A 19536-nucleotide genomic window follows, 5' to 3' on the forward strand; every position below is an offset into this window, starting at 1 on the left:
CATTAGAAAATTTAAGTTACTTTCAACCCTGGATTGGAGAGCAAATGAGGACAAGGAAAATGCTTCACATCAACTGTCCATGCTTTCCTCCCATTCCCAGGCTCTACCCCCCCTTGGCCCACAAACCTACCCCCATCTCCAGGCTTTAACCCACTTCAGCCCCCAAATCTGCCTCCTCATTCCCAGGATTAACTGCTCCCTCAGCCCCAAACCTGCCTCCCCATCACAGGAGTAAACCCTCTCAGCCTCAAACCCATACCGCCCCTGCTTCAGACAGTGATCTGTGCAAGCTGCTGCTGCTTCTCTGTGGTCACCACCTTGCCCCACTTCTCAGCACGGTTGCGCAGCTTCAGCAGAGCAGACTCGTCTGTCCCTTCCCGCAGGTCTCATGTTCGCATCCCCAGCCTGTGGCATGGGCAGCTCCCTGCCCTGCCACGCTGAAATAATGGAACTCGATTGATTTTGGTCAGTTTCAAGCGGAGTGCTGCAAGGCTCAGTTCTGGGGCTGATGTTGTTCCACATCTTTATTAATGACCTGGATGAGGGACTGGATTGCACCCTCAGCAAGTTTGCGGATGACACAAAACTAGGGGGAGAGGTAGATTCGTTGGAGGGTAGAGAGAGAATCCAGAGTGACCTGGATAAATTGGAGGACTGGGCCAAAAGAAATCTGATGCAGTTCAATAAGGAGAAGTGTAGAGTCCTGCACCTGGGGCAGAAGAATCCCAAGCATTGTTATAGGCTAGGGACCGACTGGCTCAGCAGCAGTATGATGGAAAGGGACCTAGGGGTTATGGTGGATGAAAGGCTGGATATGAGTGAACCATGTGCCCTTGTAGCCAAGAAGGCTAATGGCATACTGGGGTGCATTAGGAGGAGCATTTTGATCAGATCTAGAGAAGTAGTTGTTCCCCCCTATTCAGCACTGGTGAGGCCACATCTGGAATATTGGGTCCAGTTTTGGGCCCCCCAGTATAAAAAGGATGTGGATTTGCTGGAGCAGGTTCAGCGGAGGGCAACAAAAATGATTAAGGGGCTAGAGCACAAGACCTCTGAGGATAGGCTGAGGGATTTGAGGTTATTTAGCTTGCAGAAGAGAAGAGTGAGGGGTGATTTGATAGCAGCCTTCAACTTCCTGAAGGGGGGCGTCTAAAGAGGATGTACACAGGCTGTTCTCAGTAATGGTGGATGGCAGAACAAGGAGTAATGGTCTGAAGTTGAAGAGGGAGAAATATCGATTAGATATTAGGAAAAACTCTTTCACCAGGAGGGTGGTGAAGCACTGGAATGCGTTACCTAGAGAGGCAGTGGATTCTCCATCCCTACAGGTTTTTAAGTCCTGGCTTGACAAGGTCCTGGCTAGGATGACTTAGTGGGGATTGATCCTGCTTGTAGTGGGGGGCTGGACTAGATGACCTCCTGAGGTCCCTTCCGGCCCTAGGATTCTGCGAGTCTATGATTCTATGAATTGGTTTAACGTCCAGATCCCTCCTGACACCCTGTTGGCTGTTAAACCAATTAAATTTAGTTCCAGTTTTTCAGGCAGGACAGGGAGCCACAAGAGGAGTCCGGAGCCTCAAATGACTTTTAAAGAGCCACATGCAGCTCCAGAGCTGCAGGTTGCCGACCCCTGAGTATACATTGTCTGCGATCAGCGAGCAAGTGAGCCACGCCAGACTCACTGACAGCACAGTGTGAAGGCACTCACCCCCAGAGGACCATCTCTCTCCTTTGCTCTTGTGACAGCAGTTCCATTTCATATAGATAATTGCATTTTTATTGGGTCAGACATGAAGAGGCTGGCTATATAGCCGGTCATTAGAGCATCCCCTGGAATGCAGGACCTAAGTAAGTGCCAGCCTGGACCAGAGACACTTGCTCAATGAAACTTTCATCCCATGTGCGACATTTCGGCAGAGAGTTTTGCTTTGGAGGAAATGGGTCTTCCCAATAAAAAATGATGTCATGGAGTTCACTCCAAGTCAAGACGTTAAGGACCACAAGTGGGGAGTAATTCTGGGTGTCCCAATGAGAGGTCTGTGTGGCCTTGTGTTCAAAGCTGCTGAGCACCTTCAGCTACCATTGAATCTATGGCCCTATGGGTGCTCAGCATCCCTAAAATAAACCAGGCCTCCACAGGATGCTGAAATGAGCAATGAAATTCAGCAGCTGTAAGTGAAAATGTTGCCTTAAACAACCAAAGCTATATAGCCACGTCCATATTTTGAGTTAGTTTCTTCTAACTGATGAAGCCCAAATGCATGGTACCCTGTAGAAATACTATTAGGTTGGAGCTGGTGCAAGAAGCTTTTGAAAGCAGCCTGGCAAGGTGCAGGACCAGTGGCTATTTTGAACCAAAAACCTGGCTGGAGCTTACGAGATACCCTGGGTCTAGGTGCGCAAGCCTGATGCTGTTACATTTTCTGTTTGTTCCTTGCCCATAATAAAGGTTTTAAAAACTGACTTGATTTGCTCTGATAACATTGAGCTTTGGCAGACACAGTTCACTCTCCAACCACAGAAATCGGGAAGACAAGCAAGAGGGGAAACTGAGGCACAGAGCGGGGAAAGTGACTTAATTCAGGCTACACAGCAGCCCATATTGCTTAGTTCATGCTGTTTTACAACCTTGCCGTCTTGGGCTCCCAGAGAACCAACACAAACCTCCCAGGTTCTTTGCTGTCGGAGCTCCCAGACTGTTAGGATATGGAACTACTGATTCTTAGCACCTCTATGGACTAGGCTCTGGGGAAAGGACACTCCTTCCAGCCCGGTGCCCAGACCACAGAGGGTCGGCTCAGCACCCCGCACTCCCAAGCTAATCTGAACAGCATCTTGGAAAGGTCTGAATTCAGGCTATCAGCACGTTTAACTCTCATTAAGGGATCTGAGTTGCCCCACTAGCCATGCCCAGAATCCAGGCAGCTCTGAGTACTCAGCTGCAGCCTTTGACTCATTCTTTTTACGACTTAAGGCCAGAGCATGGATTTTTAGCCTTAACTCAGAATTTCATGGCTTTTGTGACTTTAAAGCAGGCCCCGAATGTTATTTAAACCGGTCTCTTTTTGAAGCTGGTAAATGCTATTGCACTGGTTGGGGGCAGGTGGGGAGAAGAGGAAGTGGACTGCAAAGGAGGGAGGGGAAGAATTTCCAATGTTCTGTTCAGATGTGGGGTGTTCGCCTGCCTGCTCAGATGCTGCTAAGGTTTTGCCTGAGATGGGGGAACAAAAATTTTATATCCCGGGGTTCAAGGGAAGGACAGCGGGGACTAGCGGTTCTACCTTATGTAATCCCCACGTGCAGCACACACAAAAGAAAGAGGCAACGGGTTAAGGTCATCTCCTTAGCTCATGTTCAATCATTGACATGCCTGTGTGATGAAATCACAGCCACCAACCCTCTGCTGAGCTAAACTCTTGCCCGTGTTCCCTGCTCATAAAGCTATCATCCTGGCTTCAGAACTGCTCACTCTTGCACATTCAAGACCCGAAGCTGACTGGTGAAGGCCCACGCGCCGGACCACAGGTGGGGAAACTTTTTGGATTGAGGGGCCATGGCCCCACAGAAAAATCAGTCCACAGCCACACACCAAACCAGCTCACTGCTGAGGTCTCCAAGGCTACATCTACGCAGCAGTGTTATTGCAAAATAAACCCTTCCGGAACAGTTGTGTCAAAAGAGCTTATTTCGAAATCACACAGCTACACGCAAGGGCTGAGGCCACAGCAGCCCCCTCCTTTCGGAAGGGGAATGGTAATGAGGGATTTCGGAAGATGCTAATGAGGTGCTGACATGAATATGCAGCACTTCATTAGCATAATGGTGTTTGCATGCAATTCAAAAGTGCTGCTTTTGGAATGCATGCCACCCATGTAGCCAGGGGCCCTTCGAAAGGAACCCCTGGACTTTGAAAGCCCCCTGTTTGGTTTTAGGAAGTAGGGGCTTTTAAAGTCGCGGGTGGGGGGATCCTTTCAAAAGGTCCTGATTAGAGGGGCGGCAGCATTCTGAAAGCAGCACTCTCTAAGCGAGTGAGGCTGCCATTATGCTAATTAGGTGCTGCATATTCACGGCAGTGCCTCATTAGCAGCTTCTGAAATCCCCTATTAACATGCCCCTTCCAAAAGAAGGCGGTTAATGTGGCTACAGTCATGGCTGCACTTCAAAACAGCACCCACCTATTTCGAAATTGTATGTTCAGATACACTATGCCTATTTTGAAACAGTGCCTTTGGGTGCCTTTATGCCCTATTTCAAAATCACTCTAGTCCGTGTCTTAACAGCACCTATTTCAAAAGAGCTATTTTAAAATAGGTGCTTTTCCTCCTGGGTGCATCTACGCTAGCAAGTACATTCAAAAGTGAGGCTGAAAGGCGGCCTTCTTTTGAAATACCCTGCGGAGCGTCTACACGCACTCGGCGATCTTTCGAAAGTAACTTTGGAAGAACGGGGCTGTTCCATCGATGTTGCTCCTTTGTTCCCACAGTGGGAAGAGTGCCCCTTATTGAAAGATTATTTCAAAAGAGAGCAAGTGTAGACACTCTGCAGATGGCTATTTTGCAAGAGGGAGTCCTCCAAGGTAGCGATCAGCTGGCAGTGCCACTCACAGCACAAGCGGAGCTCTATGGCTCCGGCGTCAGGCTGTGTTTAAGGAAGCCGGCTCCCACAAAGCCTCAGGCAGGAAGCTCAGAGCGTGCAGGCAGCAGGGAGCCCACTCTGCTGCAGTCTGCTCCCACTTGCGAGGCCCCAGCCAGCCTGTCCTGCTCTCCAGCACCATGGCCAGCACCCTGGACCATGCCAGGGGCCTCCCAAGGTCACTGGGGAGTCCTCTCATGAGGGGATCCAGGCCCCAAAGTGCCAGGCCCTCTTGTGGACCAAGGCCGAGCTGTGGGACCTCCTCATGCTATGGGCAGACGAGGAGGTCTTGCACCAGATGGAGGTCTGGCATCGTAATACCGTGGCATTTGAGTGCCTCTTCAAGGGCCTCACTGGCTGGGGTCACCCCACGCACACCCCAGGCCAGGTGAGGTCCAAGGTCAAGGAGCTCCGGCAGTGCTACCACAGGGCCCAGGACACAGCCGGGCAGTTGGGACCAGTGCCCACCAGCTGCCCCTACTTTAAGGAACTGAACCACCTCCTTGGGCCTCTGGCTGTGGTCCTTGATACGGCGGACTCTGAAACTGAGCTGGAGCCCGCGATGGGGACTGAGGGGGAGGACCATCCCAGACCAGTGGCTGGCACCAGGCACCTGTGGAGGCTCCAGCCCATCAGCTATGACGAGGGCTCGAGCGAGGAGGCCCTCATCACTGACGTCCCATCTGGCCCATCCAGCCGGGCTCCCTCTGACCATGCCTTGCCCGAGTTCCTGGAGGGACCCAGAGGTATGTGCCATGCATGCTGGTTACCACGGGGGTTGGGGCAGGGGGGGTGCTCTGTCCCACCTGGGGCGGCTTCATCCCACCCACGTGGCCATCAGCCCCGGCACACATGCAGGCCCGATGGCCCTGCTCCCCCGCCCTCAGAGGTCTGACGCATGGCACTCAGTACCACGGGCCACCCAGCTGTGGAGGGACCGGGGTGGCGGTGGAGGGGCGTTCATGCTTGCGGCACCCAGATGGGGGACCCCGGGCTGTGGTCCCCGCAGGGCCCCAGGGACAGGGAGTGGAAGGGAGGCAGGGTTTGCAGGGGTCATGTGGTCGGGGAGTGACTCGACCATGGCTTTCCTTGTTGAGGATGGCCCCAACAGTGGCCCTGCCCACCCCAAACTTGTGGCCGATGGATCAGTGACCGTACAGGGAGGCCAACTTCCAGAGGGTGATGGCCACCTTCTTCTGGAGCGGGAGCGCTGGCCTCATGCGGGTGTCGCGGTGCTGGAGGACTGGGTCAAGCCAGTGGCACAGCTCCAGGAATGTCCCCTTGGTCATCCTGAAGGTCTGTAGCCACTGGTCATTGTCCCAGTCCTCCAGCACCAGCCGGTCTCACCAGTTGCTGGTTGTTGGAAAGCCCCACGAGTGGTGGATGACCCTGGGGACTGGGTGGGGATGTCGCGCCCTGAGGATGGCCCCCAGGAGGGTGGCTGGCAGGGTTCCCACACAGAGTTGCCGGTGCACAGCAGCCAGGACGGCAGCCAGTGTGCTCGCCACAGCCTTGATGTGGGTGTGTGGGGAGCTTCTCAGGGTTCCTCCTCCTCTCACTTTCCCTGCATGCCTGGGACAGGTAGCTGGCCCTCAGCATGTGCTGGCTGAGGCTTGGGGTGAGGGGCCCTTTAAAGGGAAGGCAGGTGGAGGCCCCGAAAGGGCTTGTCAGCCATGCAACCCTGACCACAGCACTTCCTGCCCCTGCTCTTTCGAAAGAGCGCCCTGGGACGTGTGGGCAGTCTCTTTCGAAATTGCGGTGGGGGCCCTTTGAGAGTGCGGGTCGACCCTTCTGTCCCCGTTTGCCTGTGAGGACATTCCTTTTCGAAAGGCGGTGTTTTGCCGTGCAGTTTCGAAAGCCGTCCTTTGGAAGTGGAGCTGCAGCGTAGACGCAGCCCATGAAAAGAGGTTTAAGAAACTCAAACTAACGCACCCGCTCTTTTGAATTTATTTTGAAATACCCATGTGCATAGTGTAGGCGCTGGCAAAGTTATTTTGAAATAACTGCCGCTAGCTCCAAATAACTTTACTGTGTGGCCGTAGCCCAGCTGAAAAACAAAGACACGCGGAGTGTTGAGACACGCCCCACCCCAGAGCCTCGGGGCACCAGGGCTAGTAGGTTTTGTGGCCCCCCCGAGGCACTGGGGTGGGGCCAAATATGAGGGGTTCAGTGTGGGAGGAATCAAGCTTGGGATGTGGGGTTGGGGCAGAAAGGAAAATGCAGGAGCAGAGTGGGAGTTGGGGTGCTAAGAGGGTGGCAGGGTGCAGGAGATGGCTGGGGGTGGGGTCTGAGCGGGAGGGGGTGCAGGAGCAGAGTGAAGCTGGGGAATCCGGGTGGGAGGAAGAGTGCAGGAGCAGTCTGGGGTGCAGGGTCTGGGTGATGTGAGATGTGATGAAGTGGGGATTGGATTCCCCTTGTTATATCGCATGTTTCCTACTGACCTGTAGTAACTCCTTGTGGGTGCCTCAGTTTCCCTAGGCACAAAATCAGGGCCTAGTTGGTGATGGGAATTTTGGTGTGATGACTTCTGACATGGACACAATGGTCCTCCATGGCTTTTGTAACCTAGGCAACCACATGGCACCTTCCCTCTCTTCTCACCTCCCCAGAATAGGACAAGGACGGGAGGAGGGGCCTGGTTGGTTTGAAGTTGAACTGGGCAGTAGGGGAGTGGAGCAGCCTTGTGTGGCTGGAGATGGAGGAAAAGGGGCCAGGGCCCTGGCCCGGGGACCCACCTCTGGGCCCCCTCTTTCCAAGATGGATGGTACTGACGGGTTCTGATTTCTGTGCTAAGTCTGTTCCACACTGTGTCCCTGTTGCCTAATAAACCTTCTGTTCTCCTTGCTGAATGAGAGTTACTTCTGGCTGCAGATGGGGCTCAGGGCCTGGTGATCCCCATCCTCCATGACATCTGGTGGCAGTGGTGGAACCTCTTGCGTGCTGTGGGTGGAGCAGCTGGCAGTGAGTGGGGCACAGAAGAAAGGCGGGGGGGCTCATGAGATCCAGGTGTGCTGAGGGGCAGCAAGGTGGGGTCCCTGGAGGCAGAGGGACCTATGGCTTAACACAGGGGTCAGCAAACTTTCCAAGGTGGAGTGCCAAAATTTGACCTTTTGACCTGTATGTACGGTCCGAATGCCGGTGATACTTTTTAAAGTCACTAATAGTCCTACTTCCAACAGCTTCAGTAAGCAATAAATTAAGATGCAGAACTTTACCGAAGAGCTTGCAGTCTTGTGTCTCCTGCTGCGCCAAGACGCCACCCCCACTGCTCTGATTGGCCATAATTCTGGCCAATCAGAGTGGCAGGGGAAAAGGTCCCTGGCAGCACTTCCCTGCCCTGCCATTCCCCAAGATGGGTGAAGAGGAAGGGGTGGAGGAGGGGCAGCTGCAGTGCATGGACCCCTGCTTCCCCTCCCCACCCCCCTGCCAGGCAGAGCCCAGGGACTGGATTTGGCCCCAGCTTCCCTGACTTCTAACCCATGAGGCTTGGGACTCCCACACATCCTGCTGGATGCTGGTGAGGGAACCCCAGAGCATTGGGAGCCAGATCCAGGCAAGTTGCAGTCTGGATATAGCCTTCAGGCAGGGGTTCCCCACCCCTGCTCTAGGCAAATGGAAAGTGGCAGATTTTTCCCTATGATAACATATAGATCCATCTGCTTTCAGTTAGCAGCTCCAACTGAGGCTAATTGGCAGATCAAACCGTCTCCATGTTAGATGAGTAGTTATAAGAGCCCAGACTGAGTATGACACTTCTTGGATGGATCCCAAAGTCATTCCTCCCTCACCACCTCCGCCAACCACAGATCGTTCCTGGTGTTAATACAACCCAGACTGAACACACAGAAGCTGTTGGGGCATTAACAAGTGTCAAACCCCACTGAACTGTTCCTGGCAAAGGGCCATACTACATTCTTCAGACTGAACGGCCCTTCGTGTTAGGTTTCCAAGACAAGCAAGTGAAATTTACGATTTAAAGTAAGGCAAGTAGGAAAGCAGGGATAACGAACACCCAACAAGAGGCGGGAATAAAGAGGAGAACGTTGTTGCAGGCCGGGGACCCGTGGGCTAAGTGGCAGTGCTGCAGAAAAGGGGATTACAGTGGATGAGAGGCTGGATATGCGTCAACAGTGTGCCCTTGTAGCCAAGAGCTAATGAGATATTGGGGTGCATTAGGAGAAGCACTACCAGCAGATCTATAGAAGTTATTATTCCCCTCTGTTCAGCAGTGGTAAGGCCACATCTGAAGTATTGCATCTAGTTCTGGGCCCCCCAGTATACAAAGGATGTGAAGGCATTGGAGAGGGTCTAGTGGAGGGCAATCAAAATGATTCAGGGGCTGGAACACATGACCTGTGAGGCGAGGCTGAGGGATTTGGGCTTATTTAGTTTGCAGAACAGAAGAGTGAGGAAGAATTTAATAGCAGCCTTCAACTTCCTGAAGGGGAGCTCTAAGGAGGGTGGAGAGAGGTTGTTTTCAGTGGTGGCAGATGACAGAACAAGAAGCAATGGTCTGAAGTTACAGAAGGAGAGGAGTAGGTTGGATATTAGGAAAAACTATTTCACTAGGAGGGTGGTGACACACTGGAATGTGTTGCCTAGAGAGGTGGTAGAATCTCCATCCCTAGAGGTTTTTAAGTCCCAGCTTGACAAACTCCTGGCTGGGATGACTCATTTGGGTTTGATCCTACTTTAGGCAGGGGGCTGGATGTGATGACCTCCTGAGGTCCCCTCCAGCCCTCTGATTCTAAGAGGTAATAGCATCCAGTCCAGGAGAGTCTGCAACCTTAACCAAGCCCTTCTTGCACCTCAGTTCCATGCCTGGAGCTCTCTCCTGCACCCACACTCTGTCCCAGACCCCACACCCTCGCCTTTAATGTAGCAGGAAAGTGCAGCCCATTTCCCCTTACTAAATTCTTGGATAGTAACAAAGAGGAAGCCATGCTAGTCTATACACTATTGAAACAAAAAGCAGTCAAGTAGCACTTTAAAGACTAGCAAAATGGTTTATTAGGTGAGCTTTCACGTGACAGACCCACTTCTTCAGACCATAGCCAGACTACAACAGACTCAATATTTAAGGCACAGGGAACCAAAAACAGTAAGCAAGGAGGACAAATCAGAAAAAGATAATGAAGGTGAGCAAATCAGAGAGTGGAGGGGTGGGGGAGAAGGTCAAGAATTAGATTGAGCCAAGTACGCAGACAAGCGCCTATAGTGACTCAGAAAGTTCCCATCATGATTTAAACCATGTGTTTATGTGCCGAATTTGAATATAAAAGCCAGCTCAGATGTTTCTCTTTCCAAAACGGTGCGATAATTCCTTTTCAGTAACACACATACCTTTAAGTCATTGACAGAATGCCCCATTCCATTAAAATGTTGACTAACTGGTTTGTGGATCTGGAGTGTTTTGATGTCTGTTTTGTGCCCATTGACCCTTTGTCTAAGGGAGATAGAAGTCTGTCCAATATTGCTGTTGATAAAAGGCACTTTGGCCACATGTACACGGGCAGCTTTTGTCACCCAGGTGACAAAATACTGTTGATAGAGACATTATACCTGAATGGGGAGAAGTATAACTCTGCTGACTAAAGAGCTCATTCTGCTGACAAACTCTTGACAGAGCACCTTAGCAATGGAGCCACTCTATGAGTTTTGTTGACAGAAGCCCTGTTCTGTGCACAGAAGGTGCCTTTGTAGACGTGGCCTTTGCGTGTAGATGTGTGATGTGTTTTGTTGACAAAAAAACCTCTTTTTTGTCAACAAAACTCTGTAGTGTAACCATAGCCTATGATTTCAGGGGGCAGCCTGATCTCCCAAACTGCCTCTTGGGAAAGAATCTTGGCCTTTCCTCACAGCAGCAGTCATTTGAAAGCTCTAACCCAGTGTTTCCCAAAGTAATTTTGCCATGGAAGTCTTTTGGGCTTGGAATGCATTGACGGACACCATACATGCTGTTCCTGGGGAGAGGTTGCCCACTGAAAAATTGCCATGCATAATGCTCAAAAGTTGATTTAAGAGAGAGATTTTTTTAAGATGTTTTTATTTTATGAAGAGAAAAAAATAGCAAGAGAAAATAATTTGAATGAACAATTCCTTGTGATAGGAGGATGGTTAGCAACTCTATAATAAAGTATAAAAATTAAGTACAAACCCAAAACAAACCAAAACCAAAATATCAGTATAACAGACAAAAGAAGGCTGGTTAGTGTTGTTCTTTTGTACAAAAGTAGAAAGGAGAATATTGTTCGAAAAAGGACTGTCCTTCCTGAAAGCTTAAAAACCATTTTTGTGAGGAAAAAAAAAAAAAAAAAAAGAAATCAAAGCAGGTATGGAAAAATATTTTTAAATTTTGTGTTTTTATACATTTGTAATTTTTACAGAAAACTACTGGAAAATAAAAATACGTAACATTTGACAGCTTTTTTAATGGGAAGAGTGTTTTTGCATCTCTGTTTCAGCACGAGTCACGTAATAACATTATGAATGTGTTACAAATATTAATATGCCAATAATGTAAGTACTGTTCGAACACCTTAGTATTTTGATACACACGTCGTTTCTTATTTAATATTGCACAAGGAAACATATCACTAACATTGATATGTTTTCACAGCTCCTGAGACACCAGCCGTCCATGGATCACGGTCTGGGAAACGCTGCTCTACCGCCATAAGACCAATCTTTATCCAAAGGCCAAGCCCTGAGCAGGGCAGTCCACATGGCTTGTCCTCCACCACATGCGCAGCCCTGGGGAGGAAGCGACTGTATCCTTCCCATCTCGTGAGAACTGGGCCTGATTCCACAAGGCAGCAGGAAGGATCCAGGAGCCAAGGTGTTTTCCTTTAGCTGGGGGAATGTGGACTGGATAGCAGGCTCCACGTGGAGCTGCCTGGCCTAACTGCTGCACTTAAGGCAGCCCTGCTGCATGTGTGTGCTGTAGATAGTGGCTGCGTTGGCTGGCTCACTAGAGCAGGGACTTGTGGCTGGGCTGCTGCCATAGAAGACAAACCAGGCGAGCCCTGGGCAAGATGCGCGGAGCCTGGCTCTGTGGTCCTGGAAGGGGCAGGGCCTTGGGTGGAAGGAGTGGGGCCAGGCAGTCCCTTCAGTGCTGCCGCCATTTCCCCTATCAGCACTGTCTGGAGCATGCTGCTTGGGGCTCTTCTGTGCACGGTTTACAGGATCTGGGCACCAGTGACCATTACTGCTGTAGCAGCAGCCAGGAGTCCTGAGCCCCTCTGAATCTCTTGGCCCTGGGGCAGTTGCCTCCTTTGTCCCTTCCCTCAGGCGCTAGCAGAGGCGACACAAGTCCTTGTGGGGGGGCACAATTCAAAGGCTGGGGGGAGCCTATGACCACCCCATGTGCAGCCTCTGGCCCCTTTGTCACCTGAACCTGCTGTCCTTACAAGTGAGATGCACAGACCCAAACAGTGATTTTTGAGGCCAAAGAGCGACACCTGCCTTGTGTTGCGTTGGGTCGCAACTTAAGAAATGTATTTGGTGACAGCCAAAAGTCCAAGTTTTTAATCTAACCAGATGTTCGCAAGCCTGGGTGTTAATAATCATGCAAATATCGAGTGGATTATTTTATGAGAAAAAAGGGATCTGAGTTTGTGTCTGTGACTCTGTGTATGTAACACATTGTATGTTAATAATCATCTTGCCTTGGATAAAGCGCCTTAGCTAAATTATTATATTAATATTTAACTCTCATTGGGCCACACTGAAAACTGTACAACAAACAGAAAATCTTAGACCAAACAAAAATGAATTCATATGAACGACGAAAACTTTCTGAAAACATCACAAGCAGAGCTCATGAAAACGTACGGGGAATATATCACTGTACTACCCAAACAAATAGATTACTGCAGTGGAACCCAAGTACTCCTAGAGAGCAAATAATTCATTTACAATAACAGCAATCATAATAATTAAACATATCCGTCTTACTTTATCAGTGATGGAGTGAGGGAATTTCCCACAAATACAAAAGGAATTTGTGGCTGTGAAGACATTGCTCTGCTATTTGGTGGTGTGTTTCACTTTCCAGATGACAAATTACATCTTTTCTCTCCTTGGAGAAACAGCATGCATTAAAAAAAAAAAAAGTCTTGCATGCAAATGGCATGATGAAGGGTCATAAATTTGTCCAGTGGGCTTTACATTTTGAAATGCATTAATGCATTTTGCAGCATAAGAAAACTTTTGATCAAATCTTTTTTTTTTTTCCCCCGGCTAAGGCTTTTTTTGTCTGTCAGGTGTTCACCCCTACCACAAGAAATCCCACAGCCTGCTCTCTTGCATGTGCAGAATGCAAACCTGTAGTCTCCATTATGTGAAGAGTGCTCTTGTATGGATGCGAGACCTGGTGTACTAAAAAGGTCTTCAAATCACAGGCTATAAGCATTCAGAAACATGCAGCCTGAGAGGTACTGAGCCCATGTACTAGGGAAAGTGAGGTCTCTGCTCTACAGCCTTAGCCTCTCACTTGATAATGAGTAGCATGTCTTCCTGTCACCTTCGTATTTGTGAGTCTGTTGATGGCTGATCAGCCCAGTTCTGGAGCCGCAGGTCTTATCACAGAAGAGGCAGGTGTTGGTTATGGTTGGAGAGGCGAGGGGCAGTTTTTGATGGTCTTTCCTTCTTCTCCGCCTTTCCTTGTCTGTGCTGCAGTGGGACCTCTCAAATTGTGCCACCCCTTCACGGCTTAGGCTCAGCCACGCTCTCAGAAAACCATCATCCAGCAGAGTCCATCAAGCTCTCCAATGGAATCTGCAAGGAAAAGGCAAAAGACATAATTCTGGGATGCATTAACAGGAGTGCTGAGAGAAGACACTGTAAGGGCCCTACTCAGGGCTCATTAGGCCTCAGCGAGAGTATTGTGTCCAGTTCTGGGCACCACATTTCAAGAAAGATGTGGCAAAATTGGAGAAGGTCCAGAGAAGAGCAACAAGAATGATTAAAGGTCTAGAGAACATGAGCTATGGGGGAAGACTGAAAGAACTGGGCTTGTTTATTTTAGAGAAGAGAAGAATTAGGGAGGACATGAGCTCAGTTTTCAAGTACCCCAAAGAGGGTTACAAGGACCAGGGATAAAAATTGTTCTCTTTCGCCTACTAGGTTAGGACAATGGGCTTAAACTGCAGCAAGGGAGGTTTAGGTTAAACATTAGGAAAAACTTCAGGGTGGTTAAACACTGGAATAAATTCTTAAGGAGGTTGTGGAGATATGTAAGAGCAGGTTAGATGAACATCTACCAGGGATGGTCTAGACAGTGCTTGGTCCTGCCATGAGGGAAGGGGACTGGACTCGATGACCTCTCCTAAATATTTTAGGAATAAAGTTCTTTTGGAAATGGGGTTTACTTTCACAAGAGCCATGTCTACACTACTTTTTTGCTTTCAAAACAAGCTCTTTCGAAAGGAGAATATGCAAATCAGGTGCCAGATATGCAACTCTGCACCTCATTTGCTTTTTTGATTTCCTCATTTGCATATCTCTTTTGAAAGTGCAGTGCTAGTGTAGACATAGCCTCGGTGTGTGTTTGTGTTATTTTGAAATAGAGCCGTTATGTAGATGTAACCTCACTCAACTCCATGACTGACCTGCCCGCTCAAGAGGAGAGTCTGCTAAAGATACCTGTGCAGAAAGCAAGCAGGGAAGTCTGACTGAGACAGGGGTCCAGTATGAAACAAGACCTAGCTGAACTCTAAGCTATGGAAACTTTCCAACCTGCCTAAAATAAATTTCAGGTAAGAAATTACATTTTGTAACCTGTTTCTCAAGTGTATCAAGGTTAGCCTGCCTGTTTTATTTGCTCAGCAATCTACTTTGTTCTGTTTGGTATCTCTTATAGTCCCTTAAAATCTATCTAGTTAATACGCTTATTTTTGTTTATTCTGAAACCCATTTTGTGAACTTCATAACTGGGGGTGAAGCAGGGGTCAGAGGCTGAGTATACTTGCCTGCACATGGAAGGAATGGGCAGATTTCACAATGTACCTTTGGGTCTGCACTCCAAGGAAGGTGGCCAGCTGAGGAGTGGGGCAAGTCCCTTAAACTGAGTTTTCCCAGAGCTAATCTCAGTGGCTGTGATGGTCTGCTGCAAGGTGTGGCCCTACCTATGTGTTGCCAGAGGAGGTTTACAAGCCTGGCTCAGCAAGACAGGGCTAAAGGGCGCCTAGACCAGAAGAACAGGTGGGCTCTGCAGTACCTCAGTACATCTGGATGTATCTTAAGTGTTGCCTCTAAGCTTGTCCATCCATGTGTGGAATAATTTTGTTATGTGCACTGAGGCACGAGCAAAGATGAACCACCAATAGAAACACAAAAGCTAGCGGTGGGTGCTCTGCTAATTAGCTGGGTGGCATTTGAACTTCTCCTGACTGTATGCGCAAATGCACAGCTTACAGGGAACACTGGGGGCGACCCTTTGCACATACATCCCTCCAGACCAATTCCCCTGAGCTCTGCATTCAGCCTCACTTCCCGAAGGCTCTGCAAGAGCCAGGCATTCCAAGAAACCTCTCAGCCGACATGCAGCTGCACTGGTTACACAAGCTCTCACTCTGCATTGTCCCCACCCTGCCTTGGGGCTGTAGGGCTGTCGGGGGTGAGGGGCTCTGCCATTTTCTGGACGCATTTATACTCCGCAGGACTTCCAGTATAAGAAATTTGCTCCCTCCTGCAGGCGGTGGCAGTAGGATCTGTTTTGTCTTTGGGACAACCTCATTCTCATTCACCAGGCTGTGCTCCCTGAACTATACATATCGGAGGAGTGGTGGCTTGTGATGGACTCCACCCCAGGTCAGAGGAGCCCAGCGCCTCTGGCCAGCAGCAGACAGTGAAGTGAAGTGGAGCGGCGAGGCAGAGAACAAAGACAAGGGGCTGGCCATGGGAGATAGTGCCTCTCAGATCAGCTAGAGGAGGCCGGGGGGTTCCTGGCCATTGCCACTTCCAGCTGCTGTACCCCATGATCCGTGACCTCCAGGCCCAATCCTTTGACCCCTCCAGGGACTTGGCCTTGGCAATGCCACTCTCTTTTCACCTGGACAACGCTGTGTCAGGGACAATCACAGGTAAAGGCCAGGCTTAACGCAAGTCCCTGCCTCTGCCCTGCATAGGTTCCCCATGAGTCCTTCCCTCACCCCTAGGCAGGCAGGTCTGTGAAGCACTCCAATGTGTTGGATGAGTGATGGGGACAAGGCTGCCAGGGGTCAAGGCACTCGGTTGTTGAGCGAGCGAGGGAGGGCAGGAGATGTCCGTGTCATCTGCCCAGCTCCTTCAGCTGCTGACTGGCTCTGGTCCCGACTAAAGCAATGGCTTGTGGATGTCCCACGGGACCACTATCCCTGTGGCGGCTATTGCAGCTACACAGGTTGGCCTCTGGGATGAAAATTTACCTCATCTAAACACAGTCTGAATGCCTCAGCCCGTGCTCCCTGGGGTAGAGTGCCTGTCCCTCCTGCTTCCCCTGAGGGTATGTTCCTGGCTGGATGTGACTGTGTGAGGCCCCCTGGGACTCTATCAGCAAAGGAGGGGAGGAAATCTTCTCACAGTCACACCTGCCAGAGAGCGTCAAGCCAAATCCCCCACCTTCTCAGTAAGCTGTCAGTGAATGGCTTGGTTTAGATCCAGCTGTGGCCAGGGTTTCCAAACAGCAGGGTGAGCAGTGATGCCAGGCTGTGGGGCACAGAGAGGGAGAGCCACCTCCACCCCTCACTCACCTCAGCCAGCCTCTTAGATTGTGGGCCAGCTGATTTTTCCTCCCATCAGCCTCCAAGCCACCACCGACTCTGCCTCAGGAGACCATTGCATGCGCTTGGCCCCGTCTGAATTCTCCTTTGTGAGGGGGCAGGTGTACCCTGCCCTGAGGGGTGCAGCCTGGCTGAGGGAGCTTTGGTTACGAGTAGTGGAAGAATGGAGGCGTGACAAGTACTGTGAATGGGAAGGGGGTGACTGGAAAAATTTGCACACCACAGATTGTTGAGCGAGCGAGGGAGGGCAGGAGATGTCCGTGTCATCTGCCCAGCTCCTTCAGCTGCTGACTGGCGCTGGTCCCGACTAAAGCAATGGCTTGTGGATGTCCCACGGGACCACTATCCCTGTGGCGGCTATTGCAGCTACACAGGTTGGCCTCTGGGATGAAAATTTACCTCATCTAAACACAGTCTGAATGCCTCAGCCCGTGCTCCCTGGGGTAGAGCGCCTGTCCCTCCTGCTTCCCCTGAGGGTATGTTCCTGGCTGGATGTGACTGTGTGAGGCCCGGGGCATTTACCCGGGCTCAGCTGTGTCAGTGCAGGTTCCCGAATGGCCACTGCCCTCTAGTGTCAGGGACCTGCCAGGCCTGCTCATGTGTTCCTTCTACCAGCCAGGCTCTCGGGGGCTTAATCTCGTGCTCTCCAAGCAGAAGGGCAGTGTGGCTGTCTTACGCCTGTAGAGCACTAAAGCTTCCCCTGCTGTGTATCACAAGGTGTGATCGCTGTGGTGGATCAGACAGCATTTCTTTGGGGATGTTTCCAGGCGGGGCAGAGGGGAAAACCCAAAAACAGCTCCAACAGACAACTGCAGAGCACACAGGCAGGCAGGACGGCCCGGCTTGGTGCTGGCCAGGGTGGTGTTTCAGGCTGTGGCCAGGCAGGTGCCACAGACAGCTCCTACCCTCCCCATGTCCCTCAACAACTTGGTGAGTTCCTGGAACTGGTCACCTGGCAGCCTCATCAGGCTCCTGGGAGGAGGGAATGGCAGAGACATTGCCCAGGCCTATCTGTGGCACTTGGGGAGGAAGAAGAACCTCCTGGAGGTCACAACGAAAGGAGGATTGTGGGCCACCAGCCTGGGAGAGACTTCCTGCATCAGCGTGGTGGCTGCTGCACATCCAGGGACAGCACTTCAGAGAGCCCAGCTGGGCCCTCGTGGGGCTTGATGTGAGGTGGGAGGGGGAAGCAGGAGGGCACAGAGCAGGAGCGTTAGAAGAGGTAGAGGAGTGTGATGAAGGGGAAAAAGTGGCAGAGAAAAGGTGGGGGACAGAAGATGAAGGGATGTGGGGTGGGGAAGGAAAGGAAGGAGAGAAGAGGTTACAAGGAGAATGTGGCGAGTGGATGCAATAGGTGGAGGAGGAAGAAGAAGGAAAGAGATGGAGAGGGAAGGCCAGGCAAAGGAGAGAGGGAAACACAGTCAAGTGGGGCAGGGTGAGAAATGTCAGGAGTAAAACAAACACTGGAGAAGATCTGAATCCTAGAATCACAGACTCCTAGGGCTGGAAGGGACCTCAGGAGATCATTGAGTCCAGCACCCTGCCTAAAGCAGGATCAACCCCAACTAAATCATCCCAGCCAGGACTTTGTCAAGCTGGGACTTAAAAACCTTTAGGCCAGGGGTTTGAAGGACTCTGTCCCTCTGGCTTTCTGTGTTGTGCTTTCTGGGCCTCTCTAGTTCCTTTCCTGTTGCGTTCTCTCTTGCCATCTCTGTGTCCCCAGGTTCTCCCCTTCTCACTAGGCTGTGCTACTGCCTTGAACTTCAGCTCCTGGACCCTAACTGCAGGGAAGTGGTTTGATATCCTTTGGGGAACTCACCAGAGTCCAGCTGCAAACAGTGCTGAGAACAGACAGCAGATGGTGCTGTTGATCTCATTCTCCATCAACTCAGGGAAAGGGAGCCTCTGCTCCTAACTTTGCACCTTGAGTTTCCATCTAAACGAGGGCTGGATTAAACATCTCTTGAGTCTGAAGGGACTGGGATTCAGGGGTAGGGAGAAGTGCTGGGTCAGTCTAGTATAGAAGGTTAATGCAGCTAGCCTCCAAGGTCTGCGTAAGAGCCTAACTTTCCCACGGAACAGCCACTGAGGCTGATAGTCTCAGAGGGTTAGTTGTGTTGCTCTTTAGAGGCTGTAAACAGTGGGTGCACAAGTTCTACAAACAGAGAAATAAGGATCCAGGGTAAGAAAAAGCAAGAAAGGGACAGAATTTTGATGAGCCAGAGTGTCCCTGCAAACAATGATTCCAGGGTGCGGGGAAATTGCCTGTCTTCCCTGTTCATTTTAAAACATATGTGTATCAGCCAGACTCTTGTGCAAGTATTTATTTATTTGGTGCTTTTCTGGAAGCCCTGGCTTCCACAGTCACATCACCAGGCCAGCATCTCACCTTTCTTTACCAAACCGAATAAATAAGAGAGCTTCTAGGCTTTGTGGCTGTGTGGACATGCTGTAAAATGTGACCCCCCCCTGCCACCCCAAAGGGAAAAAATCCACAAGCAAATGAAAATCCAATCTTTATTCATTTTTAAAAAAATCTTAGAGACAATCTCGGAATTCTTTTGGGGCATGATTCAGGATTTTTTTAAAGCTTAAGGTTGGCAATCAGAGCAGAACTGCATGTATCCTCCTGTCAGTAAGCCTCTTTGTGGCAGAGACGGAGAGTATCTGCTGCCTCTCTGTGGAGGTGGTTTTGGGGACATAAATAACATTTAATCCCAACTTGACTGTGGCACATTTGAACCCAAGGGAAACAGTAGCACAGATAGTTAACCGTGCCCCAAGCCTCTCAATCCCCTACATCCCATTGCTGTCTGAAACAGAATTTTGCTTCACTTGCAGAGTTAGTGAACACCTTTCCGATGCTGCGGCCGAGCCCATGGAACATAGATGGAGAGAGACCCACTGGCTAAACCCAGATTGCATTTAGGGAGAGCACCATGGTAGACACAGGTTATGGGCTCAGAGAGACGTAGAATCATAGAACACTAGAACTGGAAGGGACCTTGAGAGGTCATCGAGTCCAGCCCCCTGCCCTCACAGCAGGACCAAATACCACCTAGATCAGGACTGGCCAACACATGGTCCAAGGGCCAGAATCCAGCCCACAAAGCCTTTTTATCTGGCTTGCAGAGCCAGCAGC

The sequence above is a fragment of the Carettochelys insculpta genome, chromosome 23, assembly GCF_033958435.1.
Source record: "Carettochelys insculpta isolate YL-2023 chromosome 23, ASM3395843v1, whole genome shotgun sequence".
Taxonomy (NCBI): Eukaryota; Metazoa; Chordata; order Testudines; family Carettochelyidae; genus Carettochelys; species Carettochelys insculpta.